This window comes from Pelodiscus sinensis, chromosome 2 (genome assembly GCF_049634645.1).
Source record: "Pelodiscus sinensis isolate JC-2024 chromosome 2, ASM4963464v1, whole genome shotgun sequence".
Taxonomy (NCBI): Eukaryota; Metazoa; Chordata; order Testudines; family Trionychidae; genus Pelodiscus; species Pelodiscus sinensis.
The window spans coordinates 136,624,578-136,639,358 of NC_134712.1; the positions used below are offsets into that span (position 1 = coordinate 136,624,578).

The following is a 14,781-nucleotide window of genomic DNA, read 5'->3' on the forward strand; positions in this document are numbered from 1 at the left end:
GCTGAATCTCCTCTATTATAATTGACAGGAGATTTAAAGTGCTGGGTTGGCTTAGGGTGAATATGAAGTTGTGCTGTCTTCTCATTTTTAGGAACCTTGTCCTATAGTCATTGCAAACTGAGAACTGAGAGATCAGTGCAGAACATGATCCTATAGTGAGAGATAAAGTTGCTTTAAGCCCAGGTGGCAAAAGCTTAATTCAGTACATATTTTATAGCAACCCCAAATAAGTGCTTTATGGCACTTATTTTCCCCCTTATACGAGCCAATTCATGGTTCTCTATGGTCATTGTTTCCTCCACATGCAGAACTTCTATTAAGTATTAGTCCTCAATAGCATGAATCTCAATCATCCTTTTTCTTGAATGTGATATTTATTAAGGCAGTAATTTTCAAACTGTGGTCCATAGTGAATTACACTCACATTTTCTGTAGAGCTACTTCTATCCTAGTGGTGAACCATTTGCTGGTCTGCAGACACTGATTGTCTTAGTTGTTATAGTCAAGTAGAATTTTTAGGTTTCCCTTAGATTTTAACCAATTAAACTTAAATTTTAACAAAATATTTTGGCTCTATTTAACTTTGTATCTTAGAATCATAGAACCATAGAGCTGGAAGAGACCTCAGAAGATCAACAAGTCCAGCCCCCTGCTCTAGGCAGGACCAACCCCAAATAAATCAACACGGCCAGGGTTTTGTGAAGCCGAGACTAAAACACCTGTAGGGATGGAGACTCCACTACTTCCCTAGGTAACCCATTCCAGTGCTTCACCACCCTCCTAGTGAAATAGTTTTTCCTAATATTCAACCTGGACCTCTCCCACCACAACTTGAGACCATTGCTCCTTGTTCTGCCATCTGTCACTACTGAGAACAGCCTCTCTCCATCCTCTTTGGAATCTCCCTTCAGGAAGTTGAAGGCTGCTATCAAATCCCCCCTCACTCTTTGCTTCTGAAGACTAAACAGACCCAACTTCCTCAGCCTCTCCTCATAGGTTATATGCTCCAACCCCCTAATCATTTTGGTTGCCCTCCGCTGGTCCCTCTCCAATGCGTCTACATCCTTTTTGTAGTGGAGGGCCCAGAACTGGACACAATACTCCAGATGTGGCCTCACCAGAGCCAAATAAAGGGGAATAATAATATCTCTGGATTTGCTGGCAATGCTCCTCTTAATGCAACCTAACATGCCATTAGCCTTCTTGGCTACAAGGGCACACTGTTGACTCATATCCAGCTTGTCATCCACTGTAACCCCCAGGTCCTTTTCTGCAGAACTACCAGCCTGTAACAATGCTTGGGATTCTTCTGTCCCAAGTGCAGGATTCTGCACTTGTCCTTGTTGAACCTCATCAGATTTCTTGTGCCCCAATCCTCCAATTTGTCTAAGTCACTCTAGACCCTATCTCTGCCCTCAAGTGTATCTACCTCTCCCCCTAGCTTAGTGTCATCCGCAAACTTGCTGAGGGTGCAATCCATCACCTCATCCAGGTTATTAATAAAGATATTGAACAAAACTGGTCCTAGAACCAAACCTTGGGGCACTCCGCTAGAAACCGACTGCCATCCTGACATCGAGCCGTTGATCACTACCCGCAGGGCCCAGTCTTCTAGCCAGCTTTCTCTCCATGTTACTGTCCATTTATCCAATCCACTTTCCCTTAACTTGCTGGCAAGAATATTGTGGGAGACCGTATCAAAAGTCTTGCTAAAGTCAAGGTATATCCCATCCACTGACTTTCCCACGTCCACAGAGCCAGTTACCTCATCATAGAAGCTAATCAGATTGGTCAGGCACGACTTGCCCTTTGTGAATCCATGCTGACTATTCCTGATCACTTTCCTCTCTTCCACGTGCCTCAAAATGGATTCCTTAAGGATCCTTTCCATGATTTTTCCAGGAACCAAGGTAAGACTGACCGGCCTATAGTTCCCTGGATCGTCCTTCTTCCCTTTTTTGAAGATGGGCACTACATTTGCCTTTTTCCAATCATCCGGGATTTCTCTCAACCTCCACGACTTTTCAAAGATAATGGCCAAAGGCTCCTCAATGACATTTGCCAACTCCCTCAGTATCCTCGGATGCATTAAGTCCAGACCCATGGATTTGTGTACATTTAGCTTTTCTAAATAGTTCCTAACCTGTTCTTTACCCACCAAGGGCTGTCCATCTTCATCCCATCTTGCGTCACTTAGCGCATTAATCCGGGAGCCCACCTTGTCCGTGAATACAGATGCAAAGAAAGCATTGAGTACTTCAGCTTTTCCCACATCATCTGTCACTAGGTTACCTCCTTCATCCAGTAGGGGCCGCATACCCTCTCTGATCACCTTCTTCTTGTTAACATGCCTATAGAAACCTTTCTTGTTATCCTTCACATCCTTAGCCAGTCGCAATTCCATTTGCGCTTTCACCTTCCTGATAACCCCCTGGCGTTCCCGAGCTATACATTTAAACCCCTCTCTGGTCATTTGTCCAAGTTTCCACTTTTTGTAAGCTTCCTTTTTGTGCTTAAGTTCACCAAGGATTTCCCCTGTAAGCCAATCTGGTCTCCTACCATGTTTGCCTCTCTTGCTACGCATTGGGATGGTTTATTTCTGTGCCTTCAATAAGGCTTCTTTAAAATACTGCCAGCTGTCCTGGACTCCTTTCCCCTTCATGTTAGCATCCCAAGGGATTCTGCCCATCAGATCTCTGAGGGAGTCAAAATCTGCTTTTTTGCAGTCCAAGGTGTATATTTTATTACTCTCTTTTCTTCCTTTGGTCAGGATTCTGAAATCTACCATCTTATGATCATTGCTTCCCAAGTTGTCACCCACCTCTACTTCCCCTATTAGTTCCTCCCTGTTTGTGAGCAGAAGGTCAAGCTGCGCACGGCCCCTGGTTGGATCCTTCAGCACTTGTACCAAGAAGTTATCCCCAACATTCTCCAAAAACGTCCTGGATTGCCTGTGTACTGCCATATTGGTTTCCCAGCAGATGTCAGGGTGATTAAACTCCCCTATGAGAACCAGGGCCTGTGATCTGGAAGCTTCTCAGTTGTCCGAAGAAAGCCTCGTCTATCTCATCCACCTGATTCGGTGGCCTGTAGCAGATACCAACCACAACATCACTGCTGTTGTTTGCTCCTTTAAACTCAGCCCATAGACTCTCAACATGTTTTTCTCCCTCTTTATACTGGAGTTCAGAGCAATCGTAGTGCTCTCTTACATATAGTGCAACTCCTCCTCCTTTTGTCCCCTGCCTGTTCTTCCTGAACAGTTTATACCCTTCCATGACAGCGCTCCAGTCATGCGAGTCATCCCACCAAGTCTGTTATCCCAATTAAATCATATTTCTTGGACTGGGCCAGGGCCTCCAGTTCTTCCTGTTAGTTGCCCAGGCTTCTCGCATTAGTGTACAAACACCTCAGAATAAAGGGGAATACCAGTTGATCGCCCTATCTTCTCCATTCTAATCAGGGGTCCTCCTTTGTTGCTTGTTCCTCTCTGCATTTCTTCCCAGTATCTGACTTTCCCATTACCCTCAGGGTTTTGGTCACCGTCCCCCGACGAACCTAGTTTAAAGCCCTCCTCACTAGGTTTGCAAGCCTGCCCGCAAAGATGCTCCTTCCTCTTTTGGTTAGGTGGATCCCATCTCTTCCTAACAATCCTTGTGCCCAGAACAGAGTCCCATAGTCAAAGAAACCAAAGCCCTCTCTGCGACACCACCTCACTCCCTATTTGTTGCCGGGCAGACTCTGAGTTTGCCTTGGCTCCCCCTCGGACAGTGTGCCTCTCCCTAAGCTGCCAGCAGACAGAGCCCCAGGAATCTAGGTAATCTACTTGGGGGTTACATTAGGATAGATTGTTAGCCATAAAGAGTTCACCTGTGCTGTAGGCCACGTATAATAAAGTGTGGCAACTAAGGGTTAGCAGGCAATGGAGTGAGTTACAAATTGTTGTAATGACTCATACAACGAATCTGTCTCTTAAGTCCTTGGTATTTAGTGTCCAGCAGACTTATAAATTTAAGGCCTCAGGCTTATCTTTGAAGGTGTTATGCAGGCTTCCTTTGAGGATGAGGACTGACTGAGAGGTCAGATTGCAAAGCACACAGATGTATACATCTGCAGCCAGTCAACCACTTCTCCATTGTGCTTGCAACTAGTCACAAGGAAACCTTTGTGTTCACACACCATACCTTCACTTCTTCTGGAACAGAACTGGAGCAGCTGTGAGCCCTGGATTCACCAGAGCAGCAGCTGGGATTGGGTCAGGCTCGCTGGGACTTGAACTGTGGTGGTCATCTCTTGCCCCAGTAACAGAGTTGAGACTGGAGCAGCTGCGAGTCCCCAGCAGCAGTCTGACTATTTGTCCCCCCATCCCAAGATATTTTTAGTGCAAACCAGGGACAGGTCATGGGCTTCTGTGATTTTATGTTCCTTCTCCATGAACTGACCAAGGTAGAATTTTAATACTACTGATCAGCTTGGCCATCCGGCTTATTCCCTTGGATGGCAGCTTCCTATTGTTTCAGCTATTATTGTACAAAGGGGTATTTAATTGTTACGTCCATTCAGCCTGAAAGAAATGTGCTTACTACACCTGTCAGGTGTAGCTATGCAATTGTCTATAGATCAAAGACTGACTCAGTGGCAACCATTGAGAGTTTCCAGCAGAACAGCTGTCCCCTCCCCATCCTCCAGTCTCCCATCACCTATCTGCTCATCATTCTGATGGATTTTAAATGTTGACACCATAAATGACACATCCCAGACAGAAATAAAATAAAATAAAATAACTTTTTAAAAAAATAATACAAACTTAACTATGTACATATTTACTCAGTGTTTTTCTCTCAGCACATCCTACAAATCAGCTTGACTCTGATCTAATCTTCTTCGAGTTCCCTCTCTCTGCACTGTCTCCTTTCTGCCAAATCAGAAGGGAGCACCTCCGGTAGGGTCCTGATAAGAGTCTGTTCTTTCTGTGGCGGCATTAGTTGGGACAGAGTTAATCTATTCAATTTTAATGAGGAATTCATTATTGTCCCAAATCTTTTAGCTGACAAATTTGAGGAACTGTCCCAGACTGAGTTGTCAATAGGAGGTATCAGTTGGACAGATTGATACATTAAGCAGTAATGCATCACTAGGAGCACATGATATTCACTCGAGTTCTGAAGTAACTCAGATATAAAGCTGCAGGTCTATTAAATCTGGTATGCAACCTATTGGTTCAAAGCAGCCTCTGTACCAGATGACTGGAGATCAGCTAATGTAACAGTTATTTTTAAAAAAGGCGTCAAAGGCACTTACACACCATTAAAACTAACTTCAGTTCCGGGTAAATCAGTTGAAATAAGAGTAAAAAATCAGAATGATCCAGGCACAGGAACAAATACAATTTGTTGGGAAACAGAACACAGTTTTTGTAAAGGGAAATAATACCTCAACAATCTATTAGAATTCTTTTTTTCACTCAGAGAAATAGAACTAGCAGAATCTTGTTTGGCGGATAAGGCAATATGCCGCAATAAGGCAATGTGCCACATTTATTGTGAATGTAGAATTAATTTACTGTCCCTAGCTACTAAAATTACCCAACACACATACACACACTCATACACACAGTTCCACAGATGGGAATATAATTACCAGCCTCAGTTGCTGTTCCACTGGCCAGGTGGTCTAACCATAAGGAGGGGAGCTGGGTCGTGTCAGTCCACATGATGCTCCTGGAGGATGATTGTAGAACTAAAAGACCCAATCATATAGTTTTACATTTATCTTTTGATATGTTTTAGTTCAGGCGTGGGGAACCTTTTTGGGTTGGGGGCCGCTGATACACAGGAAAATCAGTCAGGGGCTGCACATAAGTGAGAAAGGAAAAAAAAACAACCCAAACAAAACTCCCCCACCCCAAAATAAACCTCTCACCACTGATGTGGCCCCCGACTGAGAAGAGAAAGACACTCCCCACATTTCCCTTGCACAACAGAGCCTAGAGGGGCATAGGCTAGTAGATTTTGTGTGCTCCAGCCCCACAGGACAGCAAGGGGGCTGGAGTGCCAGTGTGGGCTCCCCAATGCTGGGGGTTGGGGGAAAGCCCAGAGTCTTGGGGACCAGTTTCAGGCAAGCGGGGGGCCACATGTGGCCCCTGGGCCTTATATTCCCTACCCCTGTTTTAGTCCTCAAACCTTGTCCTGTTTCACTGCCCCAGGACACTGTATGATCATGAGTCCTCAGTTCAATCTTTTACTGATAGGGCGTTTGTCTCTTTTTCTTGGGTGGGTTCTTTTGCAGGGCTTGCTTGCATTGTAAATGTGAGTACAGACACACACCTAACTTTAAACAGATTTAAGGCAGCACAAAGTTTAAAATGGGGTTTCAGTTATAATATGTATTTAAAAAAGGTTACAATGACATATTCTTCAAAGGCAATTCTTAACAGGTTACTAACAAACTCATCCAAAATCTAAAAAAATCCATTAATAAAAATTGGTCCTATTTGGTCTCACATTCATAGCATCATTGTGTCAATACTGCCCCCGATCTGTAAGTACTAAGTTTTGTGTCTCATATGAAAAGAGGTTTGAGACACAGGTAGACTAATATAGGAGCCATTGTGATAGAAATGTAGGAGCATTATAAGAGCTCTTTTCAAGAATGAAAATGCTAAATCATACTTTGCTGACCACTGAAATTGTTTTCCTTTTCTAAGCAACTTATGCAATGGCCTTGCAATATTGGCATTGCCACAAATAAACCTTCTCTAACAGGAGCAAAGACTTTCAAACTCTGCACATCTTTCAGTGTCTGGGGAGTTGACCAGTCCTGTACAGCCTCAATTTTCCTTTTGTCAGTGGAAATTCTCTCCCACACACAGTTATCATCTATACTGAAATCCAAACTGGTTATTAGCTCTTTCACTGCCTCAGCTATTCAGAGTTCTTTCTTAAATTCCCTTGGTCCCGTTTTCAGACTCAGTTTTCACATTTTTTGAATAGGTAGCCTTGAGTCATTGTCTCCATTTCAGATCAATTGGATGGTTCATCTTAAAACCCCTTATTTTCTAGGATTGTTAAGATGTGTAGCCTAATAACTGTTATATTCAGGGGCAAAAGTGAAACTATTTTTGCCTGGTACAATGGGAGATTGCATAGCTAACAGGGGCCACATGACCCCCTTGTGACTCTGTCCCCAGCCCAGGGCTCCCATGGTCTTTCCTTCCCCTCCCCATCCCAAGTTACTGGGGTGGGGGAGTGGAGGCTCTACTCCCGTGGTCCCCAACACGGTGCCCACGGGCGCCATGGCGCCCAAGGGGGCATTCGTGTGCACCCGCCATGTGCGCGGGGCTGGCCTGGCCCTGGGCACGTGGCGCATGCACAGTGCCGGAGCCGGCTCCAGGCGCATGGTGAGTGCCGGCCCCAGGCGTGCGGCGCTTGGAGCGGGGGGCACCGGCCCCGGGCGCTTGGGGGAGGGGGGGCGCTGGCCCCGAGCGCATGGAGCTTGGGGGGGGAAGGGGGCGCTGGCCCCGGGCGCACGGAGCTCGAGGGGGGAGGGGACGCCGGGCGCGCGGCGCTTGGAGCGGGGGGTGCCGGCCTCGGGCACTTGGAGGAGGGGGGGGCGCCGGCCCCGGGCGCTTGGAGGGGGGGCGCCGGCCCCGGCCCCCAGCACTTGGAGGAGGGGGGGGCGTCGGCCCCGGGCGCGGCTATGGGGGGGGCGCGCGACTATGGGGGGGGCCTGTGGGCTCCCCGTCCCCGCCCCCTGGCGCCCGGCGGGCGAACGGCCACGCCCCCTGGCGCCCGGCAACCTCCACAGGTTGGGGACCACTGCTCTACTCCTTTCCCCACTATGAGAGGCAGCAGGGAAAGGAGCTGAACACTGGGAGCTCCTCCAACTGCTGTACTGCTCCTAGCTCCTATTTATCCCCCCCAACCCTGTTCTCCTACTGGGCTGCTGCTTTACTGAGGGAGCTAGAGGAGAGGCAGCTCCATGGAAGGGCTGGGGGCAGTAGGTGTGGTGTCTTTCTGATACACTGTACTGGTTCTATATAGTTGCTACAGTGTACCGGACTTTCCTGGTCACTTTCTTGCCCGTACGGTGTATCAGTCAGTACCAACATAGTTTCACCTCTGGTTATATTAAAATAAGCGTCCACTATTCCTATAAAATTCACAGCTTCTATTTAATTTGTAATAGCCAAACTCACAGTTATTTAATTTTGTATATAAATAAAAACTGCAAGTCTGATCCTTGTACCATTAAGATTTGCCCCTTCACTTCCATGTCCCCCCATTTCAAAAAATGGGCATTGTGACACTCACTCGTACGCCTTTCTATGGACAGTTATTTCATACACCAGCATTTAACTAAATTCCTTCCCTTAATTTTTGCATTATTGTCCATTTCCCTTATTTTACAAAACAATTTAGCTGATTTTCAAAAATCCATGAACCCGATCAGAATCTCAATTCCCACCATGCATATTAGACACAGAGCTGTATTACTGGGCTCATGGTAATCAGTTTCCTTCTTCTTCACTAGTAGCAGCTTTCTTTTCTCATGGGCTGCTACAAGGATTGTGGCAAATTTCAGAGCTTCCTATAGTGTCCTTTGCCTCCTTTCGCTGAACGTGAGTTGCAAGACCAAATCTAGTTGAGCATCTATAAATTGGTCCATTGCTAATTATCCCAGAAGTCCTTCCTGATATCTGGTTACACCAGGAAGACAAGTTTCCTCAGGTTCTCTGTCTGCTCAAGTGAGATTGCTTTTTTCCTCTCATACCATCTCTCAGGTATAGTGGACCCTGGCCAGCAAAGAATAATGGCTGGCTACAAGATGCCTAACAAGAGCTTGTAGCATGTCTGGATAACTCTCTCTTTTTTTCTGAGGTAATTTCTACAGCACAATGAACCTCCCTCTTATGTTCTTTTCCCCACTTGTTCTTTTGGGGTAGGATGTTAAACTGAGCCAATTCTACCTTGCAGGCAGTTTTGCTCCTGTAAGAAAAATGGCTTTTGAGTTACTTGAGCTGGAACAATTTCACCTATCCCCTCTGAAGGTTCCACACAGGGTAGAGAAGTTGTGGACATGTCTACTTCAGTTGTTGTATGCAGTGTATTTAACCCAGTGTTTGTCCCAGAAGATTAGTGGGGCAAGGTGGGGTAGGTCAAATCTTTTATTGGTCCATCTTGTCTCTCTGTCTTCTTCAAGTCATCTGGATGGCCTGATTCTTTATTCATGTGGCTGTCTTGCACTGCGATCTGGGGCCCTTTGAATTCCTACTGCCTGGAATAGAAATTTTAGCTCCTTAAATACTTGCTCTAATTTGCTTGTACTGGCAAATTCCAGGTGTGCCAGAAGCATTCCTAGTTTTCTGTATAATCTGGAAAACATTTTGGTCTAACAGTCAGGTCACTGAGGATCATTGGCAGGCCACAAACAGCTGCTTGCCAGGCCACATCTGGCTGCCTCGGCCCCACTCGCTGGAGAAGTGCATGGTGAGTGGCACAGTGGGCGGGTGCTTCGGGGGTCTGTGCTGGGCCTGCATGTGTGTGCGGGCCCAAGCAGCACGGGGAATGGGGGGGTTGTCTCATGCCTTGCAGGAGTGGGTTGCCCCAGGGAAGGCGCTGCCTGACTGCGGCACAGGCAGCTCCACGAGATCCAGAAGAGCAGCACTAGCTGGTTGTGGATCACATGAGAGGAACTGGAAGTTGGCCAGTCTTTGCTTCTTGGGAGGTCCTTCTAGGCCCTTAAGCTGAGGTGTCTCTAAGGCCCGCGGCTTCTGCTCATGCAGAAAGCTGTGAGGCAAGGGGGAGTGGTCGTGGCGGTGGCTGCACCTCCTCCTGCCACGGAGGTGGGGTATGGGTGAGAGCACCAGACCCATCAGCATGATGCTGGTGAGTTTGGGCAGCCGTGGCATCCAGCTGCTCTTCTGTTTCCCCTTCCAGTGGGGCCTCGAGCACCAATCACCCAGGTCAATAAGTGACAGCCTGGGGCCACGGGTGCACAAGGGCTTGGTGCCAATAGCAGGGGAAGAGTGAGGCGGGGGTTGGGCTCGCCCTGGGCCACACAGTTGGGGATGGAGGCAGCTTAGAGGCCATTGTCCAGGCCCTGGGGATGGGGAGTGTTCCTAGAGGGAAGGAAAGGAGGTGGTAGGGAAGCAAAGAAGGACAATGGCCCTCATAAAGTGGGAAAACTTGGAGAAATGGTGTGTTATTCATAGTGTACGTACAGAAGCAATGCAAAATAACGTGACCACTTAAAATTAATTACCATAATGAATATACGAATAGATTATCATAATGAATATACATGTGTTTCTATGCTGGGCCACCAGTCGTTTTTGAATGAGTTTGCCAGTCTGTGGTATAAAAATGGTTGGGAACCACTGAGTCAGGTGGCTGGTCACCTCTTCATTCTGTCTTGCCAGACCAGACTCTGATTGTTTGGATTGTCACATCTGCTCTTACCTTTAATAGTTGCTGCCCCAAAATAGATTGTATCTCTAAACGCAGGTCATCTCAGATCTTGTTAAATCTCCAGATACTGTTATTTTATTTTATTTTATTTTATTTTATTTTAATTTTATTTTATTTTATTTTATGTGGAGTCTATAAGTCTGGAGTTTTTTTAGATCTGGTTTTAATGCCTTTTTGCCATTTTTGAGTTCTGTGAGCGTCTCCATAATTTGTTCCATCTTCTTTCAAGAGGAATAATAGCTCTCAATTTCTCCTATTGGAAAGACTCTCCCACCTTGTCTCTAGTGTTACACTCTTCACCCCCTGCCCTGAGCCCCTAACACACTACCCCACACTTATACTTCTTACAGGTGAGGCATGTCTATACTAGGAAATAATTTCAAAATTGCTTATTTAAAAATAATAACTCCTAAAATAACTATTTCAAAATAGCATGCCCACACTGCAGGGAAGCATCAAAATTAGTCGGAGGCAGGCTCCCTTAATGTGGACATGTTGTCTTGACTTAGAGCCCTGGGATGCTTTGGGGAATAATTACTTTGAATAACTCTGGGGAGTAGTTATTTGAAATAGCAGCAGTGGAGCGTCCACACTAGCACTATTTTGAAATAACTATTTTGAAAGAAGTGTTATTCATCATGAAAAGCAGGAGTTATTATTTTGGAATAATCAGCCCCTTATTTTGAAATAACAGGTTTGGTAGTGTGGACGTTCCGCTTGTTATTTTGAAATAATCCTTTAGTGTAGATGAGGGTGTACTGTCATTGCACTCCGCCATTCCACTACCCTGAGCCCTCTCCAGGGGGTGTATGCAATATGACAGTCGCTATAAGAAACTTTAGTTACTTTTACCCCCAGTTGGAACAAACAGCAGCAGGCAATTTCCTTGCTCATGATTTCCAGTCAGTTCTGTTCCCCCAGGAGTTCTGTTTCTCTGCTCCTTCTCAGAACCAAGTTTACAGCTGCTTTTCTTGCTTTTAACTGTCATTCTTCTGTCTTTCTGCTTTTTTCATTCACACCTTGCCAAACAATCCCTGAGCTCCTACATTTAGAATCAGAGACCCTCTTTGCCCACAGGGTTTAGCTTCTGATCAGGCCCTGCTATGTGGTCAATTATCTTCTCAACTTCAATTAGCTCTGTGATTTTCTTTGGATCAAAGACTCAGTTAATGGCTGCCATTAACAACTTCCAGCATAACAACAGATAGTTTTACAGTCCGCATTGAAACCAAAGCACAGCTGTAGAGATTTTTTTTTAAGTAGCATTTCTGTCAGCCTATTGTGCAAAATAATATGTGTGCCTGTGTTATTGCAAAGGGACTTCTGAAACAAGGGAGCAGCTCCTGAATGATTGATGCCTTAGCTCAGTTCTTAGTGCCAAAATACAATTGACTACTTGCCTGCAACAGTTCTTCACAAATTGCATGCATGGCAAAATTCATTCAGAAAAATATGGGGAGAATTTTATCTTTCTCAGTTTCGATATAATGGCCCAAGAGCATAGTACATGAAAAGTGAAAGGTTCAATACAATTTCTGAAACTGAATCAGAAAGGAAAGGTCAGTTTTTTATGCCTTTTAAGTTTTGAAATTTGCTCTGGTAGATAACAGCAGATGCTGGACTCTTCTGTCAGTTGTTTCTAGATTTAACTCATGAACAACTTTTAAATAAAAATTGACCCACGGAAAATGTTAATAATGAGTAATAAATTCTGTTCTCTTTGCAAGACTGTACTGTTTTATGTGTTGATTTAAATACAAGAATGGTAGAATCAATAGTGAAACCCTCTAGAGAAAATTCAGAACAGCAGTGACTCTGAAAAAAGATGTATGGGTTGTAGTGGATAATCAGCTGAACGTGCACTCCCAGTGTGATGTTGTGGCCAAATGATCTAATGTGATCTTTGGAGACAAACACTAATCTTGAGTAGGAGCAAAGAGGTTACTTTATCTCAGTATTTGGCACTGGTGCAACCACTGCTGAACTATTGCGTCCAATTCTGGTGTCACAGTTCAAAAAGGATGTTGATAAATTACAGAGGCTTCAGAGAAAAGCTACAAGAATGATTTCCAGGATTAGAAAACATGCCTTCATCTTCGAGTGAAGGCTTCTTTCCAAAGACTCTTTGCCCCAGGGGCTGGGCATGCTCTGGCCCCTGGGCTTGAAGCTTGATGCCTCTTGCGTCAAACCTATGCCAGTGAGTAACCCGCATGCTAGCTGTTTTAAAGGGTTTGGGGGAAACTCGTGTAAAAGATAAGTGCTTACCTAAAGGGATTTTAGATCTCACACTAAGAAGGCCAGGGACATTTGGCAGAAGGACAGTCTCATGGAGGCTGCCCTCAGACCAGTCTTGAAACCAAGACTCTGAATCAGTGCGAAGCACTTCAACATCATGTACATAAGAACATAAGAACGGCCATACTGGGTCAGATCAAAGGTCCATCTAGCCCAGTACCCTGTCTACCGACAGTGGCCAGCACCAGGTGCCCCAGAGTGGGTGGATCGAAGACAATGATCAAGCGATTTGTCTCCTGCCATCCCTCTCCAGCCTCTGACAAACAGGGTACGTCTACACTACAACATTAATTCGAACTAACTAAGCTAATTCGAACTAACGGATCCAGACTAAAAAACTAGTACGAATTAGCGTTTTGCTAATTCGAACTAGCATGTCCACATTAAGTGGATCCTGAACCAGGCTTAAGGATGGTCGGAAGCAGTGCCGGCAGGGCATCAGAATAGGACTTAGAGCATGGAGCTGCTGTCTCAGGCTAGCCGAGGGCTGTGCTTAAAGGGACCCGATCCCCACCCCGGACAGACAGTTCTCAGGGGTGCCCCGCTTGCAAAGCAGTCCTGGCTTGGATTGCCCGGACTACCCACACTGAGCACATCACAGCACTCGGCCATCGGACCGGCTGCACTTGCCGCAGGCTGCCATCTGGGGAGAGGGGGCAATTGGGGGGCTGCAGGAGAGCTTCCACCCCCAGAAGCCTGCAGAGCCAGCCCAGTCCTCCCCATCGGGGGCTCGTACCCCATTCCTCCCTCACCTCCTTCCACTTACCATTCCCTAGCCCCCCTTCCTGATGTACAAAATAAAGAAAACGTGTGGTCAAAAATAGAATCTCTCTTTATTGAACAAAACTCGGGGACACTGGGAAAAGGAGGTGGGAGAAGGGAAGAGAGAGGGTGGGAGAGGGGAGGGCAACTAAAATGATCAGAGGTTTGGAAGAGGTCCCATATGAAGAGAGGCTAAAGAGACTGGGACTTTTCAGTTTAGAAAAGAGGAGATGGAGGGGGGATATGATAGAGGTCTATAAAAGCATGAGTGGGGTGGAGAGGGTGCATACAGAAAAGTTCTTCATTAGTTCCCATAATAGAAGGACTAGAGGACACCAAAGGAAAGGAATGGGTAGCAGGCTTTAAACTAGTAACAGAAAGTTGTTTTTCACAAAGCAAAGAGTCAACCTGTGGAACTCCTTGCTGCAGGAGGCTGTGAAGGCTAGAACTGGAACAGAGTTTAAAGAGAAGTGAGATCAATTCATGGAGGTTGGGTCCATGGAGTGCTATTAGCCAGGGGGTAGGATTGGTGTCCCTGCCCAAAGTTTGTGGAAGGCTGGAGAGGGATGGCACGAGACAAATGGCTTGGTCACTGTCTTCGGTCCATCCCCTCCAAGGTCCTTAGGGTTGGCCGCTGTCGGCAGACAGGCTACTGGGCTAGATGGACCTTTGGTCTGACCCAGTACGGCCATTGTAAGCTCAGGGCTCGGGGTCGGGGGTCTCAGTGGATCACCTTGATTTTCATGCAAACCTGCTCCTGGGTGGCCAGGCTGGCAGCTCCCCTGCCCTAGACGGCCACTTTCCTGTGCCTAGTGCGGAGGTCATGGATGATGTCCACGATGTCCGCACTAGACCAGGTGGGTGCCCGCCTCTTGTGGTCCCGGGCAAGCTCCCGAGAGCCGCCAGCCTGGTCCCAGGAAGAGGGGGAGGGCTGGGGGGCATCGGGTGGCTGGCTCGAGCCGTGCCAGGTGCAGGGTCTGCTAGCTGGGTGCTGGCAGGCTTGCACCTGGCACGGGCACTGTAGCCAGCCCGTGCCCCTTTAAGGGGTCCTGGGCCGGGAGGGGGGCAGACGAGTTTCCCTGGTGTTGGCCAGAGTGGCCACCAGGGAAAGCTGGGGAGGGCTAGCCTCCCACTAGTTTGAATTAAGGGGCTACACACCCCTTAATTCGAACTAGTAAGTTCAAACTAGGCTTAATCCTCGTGGAATGAGGATTACCTAGTTCGAACTATGCGCTCCGTTAGTTCGAATTTAATT

At 46.6% G+C, this 14,781-nt stretch overlaps 1 protein-coding gene across 4 annotated transcripts in view; it reads left to right on the forward strand.

Annotated features, from left to right (window-relative positions):
• SEMA5A (semaphorin 5A) overlaps positions 1-14,781 on the forward strand; it is a 549,656-nt gene that overhangs the window by 199,559 nt on the left and 335,316 nt on the right. The gene's annotated exons all lie outside the window — the stretch shown is intronic.